Raw genomic sequence first — 14,953 nt, 5'->3', positions numbered from 1 at the left:
ATAGTGATTTATTTCTTTCCACATTTGGCTCTTGAGTCATAGGTGTGATTTGTAAAAAAAATATAGAACAGTAGTAATATCAATAACTATGATGGTTGTTGATAAAGCAACTAATTCCACTGAGTAGCCATTGAATGGCTTCCATGATCTGAAATCCCCCTAAATGTCCTGTGTTTCCTGGCAGAGTTGGAAGTAGTTTGGCCCTTCATCTTTGGGAAGCAAGTATGTCTGGTGTAACCCTTGAGACAAAGACCACACGAGCCACACTGCAGAACTCTGGGCTAAAGGTAAAGGAGATTTATTTCGCAGGGTTAGCATTTATGTGACAGTACTTTTCTCCTTCTCCACATCCCCCGTGGACAGTCCGTTGATCTCAGGTCCTGAACCTGTTGACTGTTACGAGCCAATAACAAGGTGATGTGTGAACAAAGCAGAATGTGTGAACCTACGGAAGAATCAGGCAAAACTAGAACCTGGTTTTAAAGCGATTTCTTGAAATTTTAGTAAGATGGAGATTCCATGTTCCTTTTTTATTATAGTGCAGGACTGTCACAGGATTAAAGAAATACCCTAACAAAAACCTCCGTCTCATCCCTGAAAGTGCCCATCACAGAGCGCAGTCTCCCACAGGAACTCACCACAGCCCCCCGCGAAGGGCAGGGCCCCTCCCGTGCAGATTGCCCGGGTGGACAAGAACACAAAAGAACATGTGCCTGCCTGGCTCATTTTGTCCCTACAAGAGCAAAGAGCAGGAACTTAGTCCTTCCCAACTCTTCCCTTCACTCTCCCAGGTTCCAGGCTGTTCCAGAATGCACGGGCCTTTTGTGGATTGCACCAGAAGTGCTATATAGTATCATGATCAGAGCTAGACTCCCAGCTCTGCCATTTACTAGCTGGATGACGTGGAGCAAGTGTCTCTGTGCCCTGATTTCCTTTTCTGTAGAATGGAGATAGGAGAGATTCACTGAGGATACGTCGGTAAGGATGAAGGGGTTGCTCTGTATAAATTACTCATGGGCTTTAAACCAGCTGCTCACAGGGCCAGCTGTCTCCATGAACATGCCAGTAAAACCAGCTCCCATCCATTTTATACACCAGAGCAAAACAAGTCTGAAGAGCCCCCTGCTGCCTGCTGCCTTGCCTCTCTCTCCTTTATTTTAAAAAGGCCTCCCTTTTTATCTGGAAAACTTAAATAGTTCAATTTAGATGATGAATGGTTAATTATTAATTGAATAATAAATAACTTATTTACTTAACTTATATGGAAAACTGGCAGTTATAAGAGAGTAACCAAGAAGCACGGAGCAGACGAAGACTCGGAAGCCGTCCCATTCATAAGGAAAGCATCTGAGCATGCACACAAGGACGAGCCATCCCATGTGACCCCAGTACTGTGACGGTCCTTCCCTCTTCCTGTTGGCTTCCCCAAAGCATGGTCCACCTGGAAGGAAGCTTCAACATCACTACCATTTGCCTTCTCTCCTCAGACTTAGATTTTGCCATCTCTACATTGGATCTGGATCTGACTCTACCTTCCCCCAAACAACCTGGATTCTGGGTCCCGGAAACTTCTCCTATTCTCCAGAATAGTCTCCTTGACACAGATTCCCAGAGCACTTAGAGGATTGGCACGGGGCAGAAGGCTTGGAGTCGTGAACTCGGGAATGCTGCTGAGCTTTCGAAACCACGCGTGGGCCAGAGTCATGGGTGTCCCAGTGGGGATAAGTGGGGTGCCCGCCAGTATGTTCTGCAGATGAGTAATGCACCCACTCACCTATTTTTTTCTTCATTCATTTCATCAAAACCTTTTCTGAGTCCCTCCGATGTGCCAGGCCTGGGTACTAGGTCTTTGGAGGGAGAGGGGGAACTAGACAGACAAGGGCCTGTCCTCTGTGGAGCTTCTGTCTGTAAAAGGGTAGAAAGCCAAAATGCAAACCTTACAGATCTGCCCAAGGGTCCTTTTCACCACCGCTGCTACCCTCTCACCCCACCAAGGGTAATCTTCCTGTGTCTTCACTGTTACAAATGCTGATGGGAAACTTGACCACCGCTCCCTCACGCGAATGAACAAGCTCCCACGCAGGCAGAGGTGTGCGTCTCATCCTCCGGCTATCTAGAGCCCTGCTGAGCCCACAGGGGGCTGCGCTGGACCCACTCCCGTGTGGTCCTCCTCTGCCCATGCCCCCTCTTCCCCACCATCATCCACCATCCTCTGCCTTCCCTGGCCAACCCTCGTCCTGCAGAGCTCAGTGGCACCAGATTTTTAAAAAGCAGGAGTTCTGGGGTGCCTGGCTGAGTCAGTAGTGTGCGACTCTTGATCTCAGGGTTATGAGTTTGAGCCCCATGTAGGATGTCTATGCTTCAAAAACAAAACAAAACAAAACAAACCCCACAGTGCTGTCTGCCAATAGCAAAGAAATGTTCTCACTTCTCCCTTCGTCACCCATAGTAACAGAGAAAAGAAGAGGCTGGTGTGAGAAACCTGTCACGTGCTCTTAGGCTCATGCTTACCTCCCCTGAGACCCAGCACTCTGGTTCCAGAGGCGGACTGGTTCATTCAGGCCTTCCACACATGCCCTCGCTTTACTCCACTGCAGGAGAGGACCAGGTCCCACTTCTACAGAGCGGTGAGGAGAAATCAGCACTTCTGTAATATTCTTGCCCAAAATGTATAACCTCAACTTCCTTGTAAGAAAACATCACACAAACCCAGAGGGATACTTCACCAGTACTCTTCAAAAGTACTCTTCAAGGGGATGCCTGGGTGGCTCAGTCGGTTAAGCGGCTGCCTTCGGCTCAGGTCATGATCTCAGGGTCCTGGGAGAGTCCCACATCGGGCTCCTTGCTCCGTGGGGAGCCTGCTTCTCCCTATGCCTCTACCTGCCACTCTGCCTGTCATGAAAGGCAAGGAAAGACAGAGAATGTCCTAGATTAAAGGAGACTAAGGAGACAGGACAACTAAGTGCAATATGGGATCCTGGCTCGGCTTCAAAACAGAAGAATGGTATCAGTGGGAACACTGGTGAAATCTGAATTGAAGTCTGTAGTGTAGTCAACACCACTGTACTAAGAGTTGCTTGGTTTGGATCATTGTACTGTCATGGACAATCCTGAATTAGGGAAAGTTCGGTGAAGGGTATTCAAGAGCTCCCGGAACTATTTTTGCAACTTTTCTCTATTTCTAAAATTATTTCAAAATAAAACTTTTTTTTTTAAACTACTTTAATGGCAAAGTACTCTCTTCCCTTTTGCTCTTTGTCATTCGTGTTTCCTGTTTTAAGCCTCAAGATGAATAGTAGTTACAACAGTGGTCTTTACTACTTGGGCACACCACTGATCAAGAGACAAGTTCCTTAAGGCCAGAGGCCACAGGCCTGCCACCAGCCCTGCCATCAGGGTAGGTGGCCCTCGTTGGCCCTGGACCTGAGCTCCCTCCTAGTGGCCACCCACTGGGAACTGGGTGAAGACTGGGCATCTCAGGGAGTCTTTGGCTGTGTTTCCAGCATCTTAGGGAGATTCAGCAGGGGTCTGTGGGATTAAGTTCCCTGAAAGCCACTGGACTCACACCCAGTTTAAAGACAGCAGGATCTGGTCTCGGATTATTCCTGTGGCCCCAGTTTCTCTCTTCAGGCAGTCACTACAGGAGAAGAGGGAGTGAAGGAGAAGCCCCCTTAATACCCTAATTCTTCCCGAAGATGATTCAGGTTTTTGTAGCTTCATTAGCATTTGCAGATAGAAAATACATTTTAAGTGGCATTATGCTAAGTAATTATTCTTACAGGATGTGAAATTAAACACATTTTACTCAGCATGAAATTATTCCTGCCACGTACTGAGTTTGGTGACAGCTTGAGAGTTTGGACAGAGGGTTGCAGGAAGGGGAGAAGCAATCTACGTATTAAAAAAGAAATCCACCCCAAAATATTCCACCAAAGGTAAGTCCTTGTAGCGAAATAATTTTGGCTGGATGGAATATTAAACCTGCTACTATAAATTTCACGCCTTGCATTCCTAAAGCAGATGCAGTGTGATGATGCCAAAAATTAATTGGAAATAATGCGACTTGCCTTGTGTACTCTATCCAGTAGAGGGCATAGCAGATAAGCGTTGTGTGCGTTGGTGACTTAGCGACTGATAAGGCTTGTTTGTAATTGCTTCTGTAAAGATATGTAGCAACATGCTTGGATGCTTATTTACATTTAGGAATGTGGTTCAGAATAGGAGGTTTAGATTTATAACTTTGTTTTTGTCTGTCAATACATGGGAGACTTTTGGTCGTTGCAAGCATTATATTTACCAATGGGCAATGTTAAATTGCTGGATTTAATTGTTACAGTACAGTGAATTATTCTATTATTTCTTACTTTTTTTATCCTAAGGAAAATTCAAACTTTCCAGGCTTTAGGGCAGGATAAAATGGCTCTGAGCATGTCAGCGTCTCAAGAGCACATTATTTTCTTATTGGATTGTATTAACTTTACAGATGGAAATTTGAAGGAGAATTAGAAGGCTTAGGGATGGGAAATTTGGAGAAGAAAAGAATAATGTCTTAAGATTTCTGGAGGGGTTAACTGGTAAGTCATTTTGAAAGCTGCTGATGCTAATTCTCATAGCAAGAGACATAGCGGACCCTAAAATTATCAGGAACGAGGCACAGAATCGCTAAGAAGGAAGAGAATCTCGTGTCACACTCAGAATTGCCAAAGGATTATTCAGGTTTCCTCTTCTCTTCTCCCTTGTTCTCACTACCTGTTATAACTGGCACATTTTTTCTTTTTTTCTTGGGTAAACTAATGGGGCAACGTTCCACGATGGGGGCAGAGGGTGTTCGGCAGCCCCTCTTAGTTTAAAACCCAAGCAGCCTTCTGCCTCACGTGCACACACTGCCACCCGAAAGCACAACGACTTGACATATATAAACAAACACTCGCCACAAGCACCACACCCTGCAGCCGAAGGGAAAGCCGTGGGAATGAAGCACAGCATCACAGAAGCTGACACAACATGGCGCTAACCGGAAGGGCGTGGACCCACTTCCTGCAGGCGGGTCAGCGATCTCCAGGAGGGTGGCCAAGAGCCGGCAAGTGCCCACATCCCCGCCCACGGGCGTGATCTGACCCATCCACGACCAGGCCCCAGTCTGTGAATTTGGAATCCTGGTTGCCCCCCACCACAGACTCTTGTCCCTATGGAGCTCTTCCCTACCATTTTGGAGGTTTCCACACCCCACCCCACCCCCACCACCCCCAGAGCAGAGGCGTTCCACGGGGAAAATGAGCTAAGGAAGAAACGCACATAGAGCGGGTCCCTGGAGGGGGAAGCAGGAGCGTGGGCTTAAGGGTGGCAGGAAACTTGCTGTGTGTTCTTTTTCGCTGTGAATTTTGTACCTTGAGCAAATATTGCCTAATCTTAAAATTGTAGGGAAGTGGAACCAACATCTATAGATATGGAGAGACTTGCCCATTCCTAGACCTGTGCTTTTTGTCAGCCTCTCCCCCTACCTTGGGAACTACTTTCTCCTTCTTGTGCTTTTCATATAGGAATACTGGCCCCTTCTCCCAGGCATGTGCTCTACCGCAGATCTTGTCATCATGTCTCCCTTGAAACTTTGGTGTGTCGTTTATATTACAAGGTTTCTTTGCAAATGGAGTCCCCTGTGTGTGTGCATGCGTGTGTGTGTGTGCGTGTGTATCTTGTGTGAAAAGATGGTGACACTGAAGGATTCCTGCAGGAGAGGAGGGAAGGACAGAGAGACAACAGGGAGATAAGAGGGAGAGGCCACTGGTCATTAGAAAGGTTGTGGCAGAAGAATTAGACCTGCAGGCTCATCAATTTATGGTTGAGTTTTAGGACAAGTTCAAGTTAATGTGAAGGTTAGTGTCTCCAGAGCTCTCTGCCTCCCATCTATGCCTCAAAATCCTGTTGGTGGTGCTGTCACAAAAGGTCCTAGGCACACCCCAAATGGCAAGAGCCCTAATTTGGCTCCTCTGTAGCTGCAGCTGCCAATAAAAGACCTAAATCTTGCCTTTCAGATAGCTGCTTCTCCTGCCTTGAGGTCTTTCTAATCAGAAACTATATTTAATATTGCAAATAAGTACTTCCATGGTATATGAGTCAGGTCCTGTTGCAAAGGACAGTATCCATACCAGCTAGGGAGGCAAGAAAGGGACCATGACAAGGCACTAAATGGCTCTCAGGATTGGAGGGAGGTCTGAAGAGACAGGCTCATTAACCTTCCAGAATGACCTCAGCACTGCTCTGTACCACCTAACCACCGTCAGAGCTAAACACAGCCTTCTACAACCAGGAAGCTCTGTCAAAATTGGAAACGACTGCTCCTGCCTTCAACTCCAGAACCTCAGCATCACTGTCATCCTCGGGATGCCACCGTTGTCAGGAGGTCCCTGCACCTGCTCCAACCAGAGCCACACAAGGGCCCACTGGAATCCCTGCCAGCAAATCGCCGGCCCACCACACTTGCAAAGCTAGTGATCAGACACAGGGAAACTGAATCTGCATGACTGAGCTTGCCAGCAAAATGAACAGAAATGAGAGCTATGTCTCGGTCCTGCCTTACAAATCCCATGGAGTACATCTGAGTGGGCTGAGCCATGCTCACATCTGAAACTCCAGCTGCAAGGGCATCTGGCAAATGCAGTTTTCATTGCCCAGGCTCTACAGTACAGAAAGCCTTCTAGAAGGTAGTGAAGTAAATGTGGAACATTAACACAGTGTATTTGCTATACTCCAAACGATTACAGAGATGAAAACATGCTTTTTTTTTAAAAAGAAGTTTATTTATAAACTATAGACAAGAACAAATAGTTTTTTTTAACAAAAAAAAATGTGCATTCAGAAATGGACAAATTTGTAATATAGGATTGTTCCACCTGGAATTTACAGGTACTGAGTCAACACAGAAAGGGCAAGGCAGGGCGGGTATTACTTTATTTCTTCTGTTGTAGCAGTAGAGGAATTAGCAAAGATCAGTGTGTTGTGTCTCTTCCTCTGATCAGGACCTGCTTAGAACACAGCAGAAGGAAAGAGGCAGGTGATTTTACATACTAATGACATGGAAGGTGGTGGGAACTTTCTTGCTGTGAAGACTAGAAGTGAGAAAAGGAACAACTATATCACTAATGGAATGGGGAAAGATACAAAGCGGTGATGGCCATTTGTAGGAATGGGTGTGCATGCATGAGCAATGAATCAACATGCTTCCAGAAAGGACAGAGAGCCTGCCCACAGGAAAGCAACACAAAACAGAAATGGGAGCCCCTTCTACTTTCCATTGTCACTTGAGAAGCCATGTTCGGACAACATGGATGTGAGCGGAAGTACATGCTTGGGAGGTTGCTGGAAGGCAGTGTGCGAAGTGCCCCTCACATGTCAGAACTGGGACGGTGCTACAGGGAAAGAACAGCTTAAAGAAGGAATTTCCGGAAACCCGAAGTCAAATGACCAAGAGACTACAGTACCTACACTGTCCCAAGCCTTCAGAAGCTAGAGGGCCACTTATAAAGAAAAGCATAACCTACAACCGAATAAAAGAGACCAAGGATTGCAGAAGAGACAGGAAGTGGACGGGAGCAGCAAGACACAGCAGAGATTATCCTGGGGCGGGGGGAACCTCACAAAGCTTCATGAAATTTAAGATGGACAGTTACAAGTCTGACTGAGAACCAGAGCATGAACAGGCAGTAGTGTCCCGACGGCCACGCAGAGGGGGGTTCCCTGATGTCACCAGTGCAATGGCATTGTGCCTGGAGGGGAAGCAGGATCAACTGTTGTAAAGCTCTGAGTTAGGGCGCCTGGGTGGCGCAGTCAGTTAAGCATTTGCCTTCAGCTCCAGTCATGATGTTACGGAGTCCACTTCTCTCTCTGCCCCTCCCCCCTGCTCACACTCCCCCTGCCCAAATAAATAAATAAAATCTTTAGGGAAAAAAAGCTCTGAGTTACTTATGACCTTCAGCATAGACATGAACTGTTTTCCTTATTTAACAGGTGTAGGGTTTTTTGTTTGGGTTTTTTTTTTTTTTGAGCACCTGCTATATGTCAAATAATATGAAAAATAAAGGTATGGTCCATTAAGGGGTTTATAGTTTTAGAGAGCCATGGGTCGGCAGAAAAGCAATTACATTACAACACAGTAACTGCTCTAGTAAGGGAAGCATAGAGGATTATGCAGAACCCATAGCCAGACTCAAAGTGGGAGGCTGTCCTGGGGAGCAGGCCAGTCTGAGAGGGAAGAGGGGAGAGGGGACTGGAAGGAGAGCTAGCAGGCGGAGGCGGGGAAGGGCTCGTGCAGCAGGAGCGAGAGAATATTGCCAGAAGAGGAAAGAGCAAGTGCAGAGCCTTGGAGGGAAAAGAGAGAATGGTAACTTTAAGGATCCTAAAAGAATTCTGGCTGGTTGAGAGGTGGAATTGGAAGTGGAAGAGGCAAGAAAGGAAGCTGGGAGGCAGTGTGATGGATGGGCTCATATGGGGTCTTAGGAGCCACATTCAAGAGTTTGGATTATATCTCGAGGGCAAAGGGACTCTCTGGGAAGTTGCAGACAGCGGTGGGATGCTTTGTGAGTTTGGTGACAGCAGTGGAGGGACTAGCCTGGGAGCAGAGCCAGGGCATGCAGAAGAGAAGCCCATGGGAGGTGGCTGCCATCAAGCAGGGGTGTTGGCCTGATGGGGCTGGGTGGCCACGGGCATGAAGGAAATGGGCCTGTCCTGGAGACCCACTAGCCCCACCAGCCACCCCATGCGCGTGGTCTCTCACCCTCAACACAAACCAGCTTGCTTCTCTCCTCTCAACTCCTGCCCCCTTCCCTTACCTCTTAGCTGTCTCCTATGTTTTTGAGAAAACAGAAGCCATTAGAAAGGGTCTCTTTCTCCCTCACCATCAGTCCCACTGACTTCTGTGCCCTTCTTCCCCTTTTGTCCTCCAGAGACCTCGTCCCATCACATACCAATGCCATGCTGACCTGAAATTCTGTGCTGGCTGCCTTCTCAAAAACTCCTGTCCTGTGGGCCTCCGCTGCATCACTGGTGTCTCATTCCCTCTCTGTCTCTCTTTCCCCTTCTCCTCTTTTTGTGATCCAGCTCTGCCTTTCTCTCCAAGCTTCCTCTTCTGGGTCCTTTCACGTTTCAGCCTCACTGGCCTCAACTGTTCCAAGCACTTTCCTCCCTGAGGGCCTGTGTGAAGACCGCTCTACCTGCCTGCAAAAGATCTTGCCATTTGCACCAGGTTGAATAGTGGCTCCCAAATAATCAGGTTCACCCAAAACCTCAGAACGTGACCGTCTTTGGAAGTAGGATCCTTGTAAATGTAATTAAGATGAAGCCATACTGGACTCAGGGAGGTTCTACATCCAGTGACAGGGATCCTTTTTTTTTTTTTTTTTTTAAGATTTTATTTATTTATTTGACAGAGATCGCAAGTAGGCAGAGGCAGGTGTGGGGGGCGGGGGGGTGGGAGGCTCCCTGCTGAGCAGAGAGCCTGATGCCGGGCACGATTCCAGGACCCTGGGATCATGACCTGAGCCAAAGGCAGAGGCTTAACCCACTGAGCCACCCAGGCACCCGACAAGGGTACTTACAAGAGGAGGAGTGAACACACAAAGGTATGGACCCAGAGCAAAGGCGGCCATGTGATGATGGAGGCAGACATTGGAGCAGTGTGTCTCCAAGCCAAGGAGCCAAGGAGTGCCTCACAGCTAGGAGGAGGCAACGGAAGATTCTTCCCAAGCGCGTTCAGAGGGAGCATGCCCCTGCCGACATCTTGATTTCTGACTTCCAGCCTTCAGAACTCTAAGAACAAAATTCTCTCGTCTTTAGGCACCCCACATGTGGTCACTTGCTATGGCAGCCCTAGGAAATGAAGACGCCATTGTCATGAGACCCAGCCCTCCTCAGCCCTGTGTCTTCCTCCGGAGGGCCTCCCTGGCCACCTTACTGAAGATTTCTCTCATATTTTCTTCTTTGTTGAAACTAGTTCATTTTCTTTATAGCCCTTATTGTGAGAGGAGATCATTTTTTTTTGTTTTTATTGTCTCTTTCCCACGCTAAGCACCGAGAGGACAGGGATCGTGTCTGTTTACCTCGCTGATACTGGTCTGAAACCTAGTAGGTGTTCAGTAGTATTTGGTGAATGGGGAAATAATGAATGCAAAGACGAATGAGTTATTCAGGCGCTAGGAATGGACAGGACTCGTGACTGGCTAGATGTGAGGGAAAGGGGCAGGGATTCTGGGTTTTGGCTGCAGTCAGGAATCTGGGTGCCCTTCATTGTGTCATAGAACATGGGAGGAAGAACAAGTTTGGGAAAAGGTAATGAGTTCAATTTTGAGTCTGAAGCGCCTACAAAGTACTCAAAAGTAGAACCCAATTAATCGGTATCCCTATTTCTGTCTGCCCCCCCACCCCTCCCTTCACCCCATCCCCATGTATTTGTAATACAACAGCCAGCATGAGCATTTATTTACTTATTTATTTTTTAAGATTTTACTTATTTATTTGAGAGAGAGAGCGTGCGCGCACGAGTGAGGGGTAAAGGTAGAGGGACAGGGAGAAATAGACTTCCTGCTGAGCCGGGAGCCTGATCCCGGAACCCTGGGGACCATGACCTGAGCCGAAGGCAGACACTTAACCGACTGAGCCACCCAGGCGCCCCTAGGGTGAGCCTTTAAAAACCTGCACGGATGAAATCCCTCCTCTGCTCACCACTTTCCAGCGGCTCTAACATACTATTTGTCTTTCTTGTTTATTTCTTGTCTGACCTCCCCTGCTCTAGTAAAATAGGTGCTCCGTGAGGGCAGGGCTGTTCATCTGTTTCGTTCACTACTCTATATCCAGCATCTACAACAGTGTCTGGCAGCCAGGAGTCCTCAAGAAAAAAGTTTGTTGAATGAACGAATGAGATTCCATGAGGAGTCCGGATTTATCAGTCTGGCCCTCAGGAGTGAGTTCTGGGCTGAAGAGGAGGGTTGGAGGCCATGGGCGGATAGGTGATACACGAAGCCTCCAGAGTGCATGTGATCTCCCACGGGCTGGGTGGAGAATCGGAGAAAAAGAGGACCCAGGACGGAGCCCCAAGGAACATGAAAGAAAGGCAGAGAAACTAGGGCCCTGGAAGGAGACAAGGAGGCATCAGCCCATGAGGCATCACACGACTGAGGGGAGAGAGCTGGGCGGGGAGAAAGTGGGCCACAGTCAAGTGTGGCAGAGAGGAAGCAGTCCAAGGTAGGCGGCTTTAGGAGCCGGCAGAGGCAACCCTCCGATTTCAGGGCAGAGGGATGAGGCAGGGAAGTTGAGCAGCCGGGATGGACCACTTTCCAGGAAATCAGACTGAGTAGGAGAAACAGGCAGATTCCTGGAGGAGGGCTAGGGATCAAGAGGGAGGTTTTAATGTCACGATTGGAGAGAGCAGAGCCAGCTTGAGTGCTGATGAGGAGGCAATCAAGAGAAACGTGCACACCGCTGAGAGACTGAGGTGCCTGACACAGCAGGGTTGAACAGATAGAGAGAGGGACTCGTCCTTCTGTGCAGGAGGGGCCGCAGGAAAATGGGCAGCAGCTTACGACAGCAAGGATTTGTTTCTTGCTTACGCATCTGCGATTAGGTTGGAGTTTGGCTGATCTCCGAATTGGATACCGCTGGCTTCGGTTCCAGGCTGTTCAAAGTACCTCTCGTTTTCTGGGACCAGCATGAGACCATGTTCCTCTCATTGGAATGGCCAAAGCCAACAGAGAAAGTCCAACAACGCAAGCGCGTCTCTAGCCTTTGCTGACATCCCATATGCTAACATTCCATGGGTGAAAGGGAGTCACTTGGCCAAACTCAACATCAAGAGGTGGGGGAGGTATGCTCTGCCCTCGTGGCAAGGCTGTGAGTGGGTGGGAGCGGGTGAAGAATGGAGGCAAAGATGTAGCCTACCAGAGGTGCTAGCGTCACCATTTTTATTACCATCACCCCATCGGGGCTGCCTGTGGTACATCACTATAGCTCCCAACCAGCCTCTGAGAGATCCTGCAAGACACCAAGCTCGGCCTCCTCACATGGCACAGTCACAGTGTCCCTCCTCTTTCCAAACCCTGCCTGTAAGAGAAAGCCCAAAGTCCTCTGCCAGGTATCCAAGGCCTCCAAACCCAGCTCTTAAAAGGCCTTCCCATCTCTAGGATGGGCTCTCCACTCTGGTGTCTAATTCTACTCCCTTGCCTGCCTCCCCTCCCCCTTCTCAATCGCTTCATCACTTACCTCATGTTCCCTCCTCCATGGTGAGGCTTCCATGATTTCACCCCAAACCTGTCTTCTGAACTCCTATAATTAAATGTCAGTTGAGTTTGTGGTCCTCTTTTAAAAAACGTAATTATATAGGACCTTAAACATAGTGACTTGAATTAGGAATACCTTTTGTTTATTTATTTACTGGACAAACTTTTGTTTCTCTCAGAGGCCACCTGTCAACCAACTAATGGGGTTGGCCCCACATGGCTGGCCACTGAGTGGAAACCTGGCAGTTTTGCCCCTGAGGGGTTTCCAACTGAGGACTAGAAACAGGTGGGTCAACAGGGCAACCACAGCATAATAAATGCTGCCCTGGAGGTGAGCCTGGGCCATCATGGGAGTCTACGGGAGAGCGCCGTAAAGGATTTAGAGAAAATGGAAGGCTTTCTAGAGAACCGAGAGTAAGGGGCTAACCAAGCCTAACAAGGGTAAGGTGTCCTGGGTGGGGAGAGCAGCACGGGCAAGGACAAGAGGATTGAAAGCATGTGGTGTATGGGGTGCCTGGGTGGCTCAGTGGTTAAAGCCTCTGCCTTCGGCTCAGGTCATGATCTCAGGGTCTTGGGATCGAGTCCCGCATCGGGCTGTCTGCTCAGCAGGGAGCCTGCCTCCTCCTCCTGTCTTTCTCTGCCTGCCTCTCTGTCTCTGCCTGCCTCTCTGCCTACTTGTGATCTGTCTGTCAAATAAAAAAAAAAAAAAATCTTAAAAAAAAAAAAAATAAAGCATGTGGTGTGTCTGGGCAATAAGTAGGCCTGTGTGCCTCATAAGTGGGCGTGGGGACTGAGTCACAGGGAGATGGGGTGGCATGGTAGGTTGAGGCCATCTGCTGAAGGCTCTTGTGTGCCACCCTCAGGAGCTGGAACTTTGTAGGGGAGGTGAGGACGGCTTGAGACCAGAGAAACAGATGTGGAGGGAGTGGAAGGGCCTCCCTTGGACAGTTGTGCTCAGTGTCACCGGAACTAGGATTTAGCTCCCCACATGACAACCAGATACCAAAGTATAGTGAGAGCCATGTGCCATTGCACGGCCTGCTTCCCGCATTAAGATGCCTCAGCCCAGACCTGAATGGGGGTCTAGGAGATGACGGAGCAGTTTCCCATTCGCAGACAGCCCCTGGATTCCGTGTCTGAACCACCTCCCAGTGGACCGAATAGTGACTCCCAAGCTGCCGCAGGCCCTCTTCACGCCTGCCCCCACTAGCCAGGGAGTGGAGTAGCCTCTGAGGCCCTGTTAACTTAGAATCGACCTCCACTTTATCCTTGATTTGAAGGGGCTATTCTCTATGAACTGAAGTTGGCTTTCTTGTACACTGATCATGGTTTTGCTTCCTGGAACACATTAGGTGAATCCCTGGCTCCTCTTCTAATAGCGCTTTCCATGGTTTATCAAACACAAGGCCTCCCTCAGTCTTCTCCAGGTTAGACACAACTAATCTCTTCACACACACCACACACACACACCACCACCCTCTCAAAAAATTGGCCTCCACAGGTTCATACTGCCCATCGTGGTCACTTCTGGGGCCAAGGGGTTAAAGGTCAATTTTCCTCTGGAAAGGCAGTTTCCAGAAATGAGTCCAAAGCCATAGGTATGAGCTGAGCAGTACGGAAGCTGGGAGGGGCTGAATAGGCCCCTCCCTTTGCTGATGCTATTTCAGATCAGCAACCCTCAGCTGGACCCACAAGCCATGATCATTACCACTATTTGATTCTTATTGAAATAACAGAGAGCCAGGGGCACCTGGGTGGCTCAGTGTGTTAAGCCACTGCCTACTTGTAATCTCTCTCTGTCAAATAAGTAAATAAAATCTAAATAAATAAATAAATAAATAAATAAATAAATGAGAGCCCGTTTCCTTTCCAAACAAAATGGACTTATTTTATAACACCCTTTTGGAGTTTCCTGATTTAGAAAACTGGGAGGTATCTTGGCATCCAATAAAGAAAATTCATGAGTTTCAGAGTCGAAGAGAATTGAGTTTGAATCCAGACTCTGGCACCTCTTATCTTTGTGACCTCAGGCAAGCGATGACCTTCAATGAACCCCAGTTTTCTCATCTCTAAAATGGCAATATCGATATCTAGCCCCCAGGACTGTGTGGACATTAAATTATATACTACATAACAGGTGCTTAGTAAATGTTAGCCTCCTTCCCTTGAGCCGTGCTACTCACTGAGCCTTTGCTTCTTTGAGGACAGCTCTGAGACACAGAGAATGCACCCTGCCCTGGGCAGGAGGAGCCTTGGATTCTGGTCCTTACTCCTTCATCATAGCATGAGAGCCATGAATTCTGTTTGACACAGTCCTTATGGCTAATGTGTACATCAGCTACAGTGTAGGTGGAAGTGTCTTTGAAAAGATAAGCACTTAATAAATATTAGAAAATAAAATATTATTTATTTTTATTTGGCCAGCAGATATTTAAAGTGCATCTGTTGAGGGCCAGACACTACATTAGGCAGAGAGGTTGCCGTAGTGTGAAATTTCACAATGCCCTCCTCCGCCACACTGAGGTTTTGAGGAAACCGAGTCCAGTGCCTCTATTTATTCATGGGGTTGGAGAATCTCTTCAGTCCTTCGCTTTACAGACAGACCCTACTAGATTTAGCTCAGGTTTTTGGGCAGACCCATCTCTAGTCTGAAATGAACTCCCTACCAGGCTACTTTCTGGGCCATCTGT

This window comes from Lontra canadensis, unplaced genomic scaffold, assembly GCF_010015895.1.
Source record: "Lontra canadensis isolate GAN:19392208 unplaced genomic scaffold, GSC_riverotter_1.0 scaffold55, whole genome shotgun sequence".
Taxonomy (NCBI): domain Eukaryota; kingdom Metazoa; phylum Chordata; class Mammalia; order Carnivora; family Mustelidae; genus Lontra; species Lontra canadensis.
Note: the sequence above shows the minus strand (reverse complement) of the source record.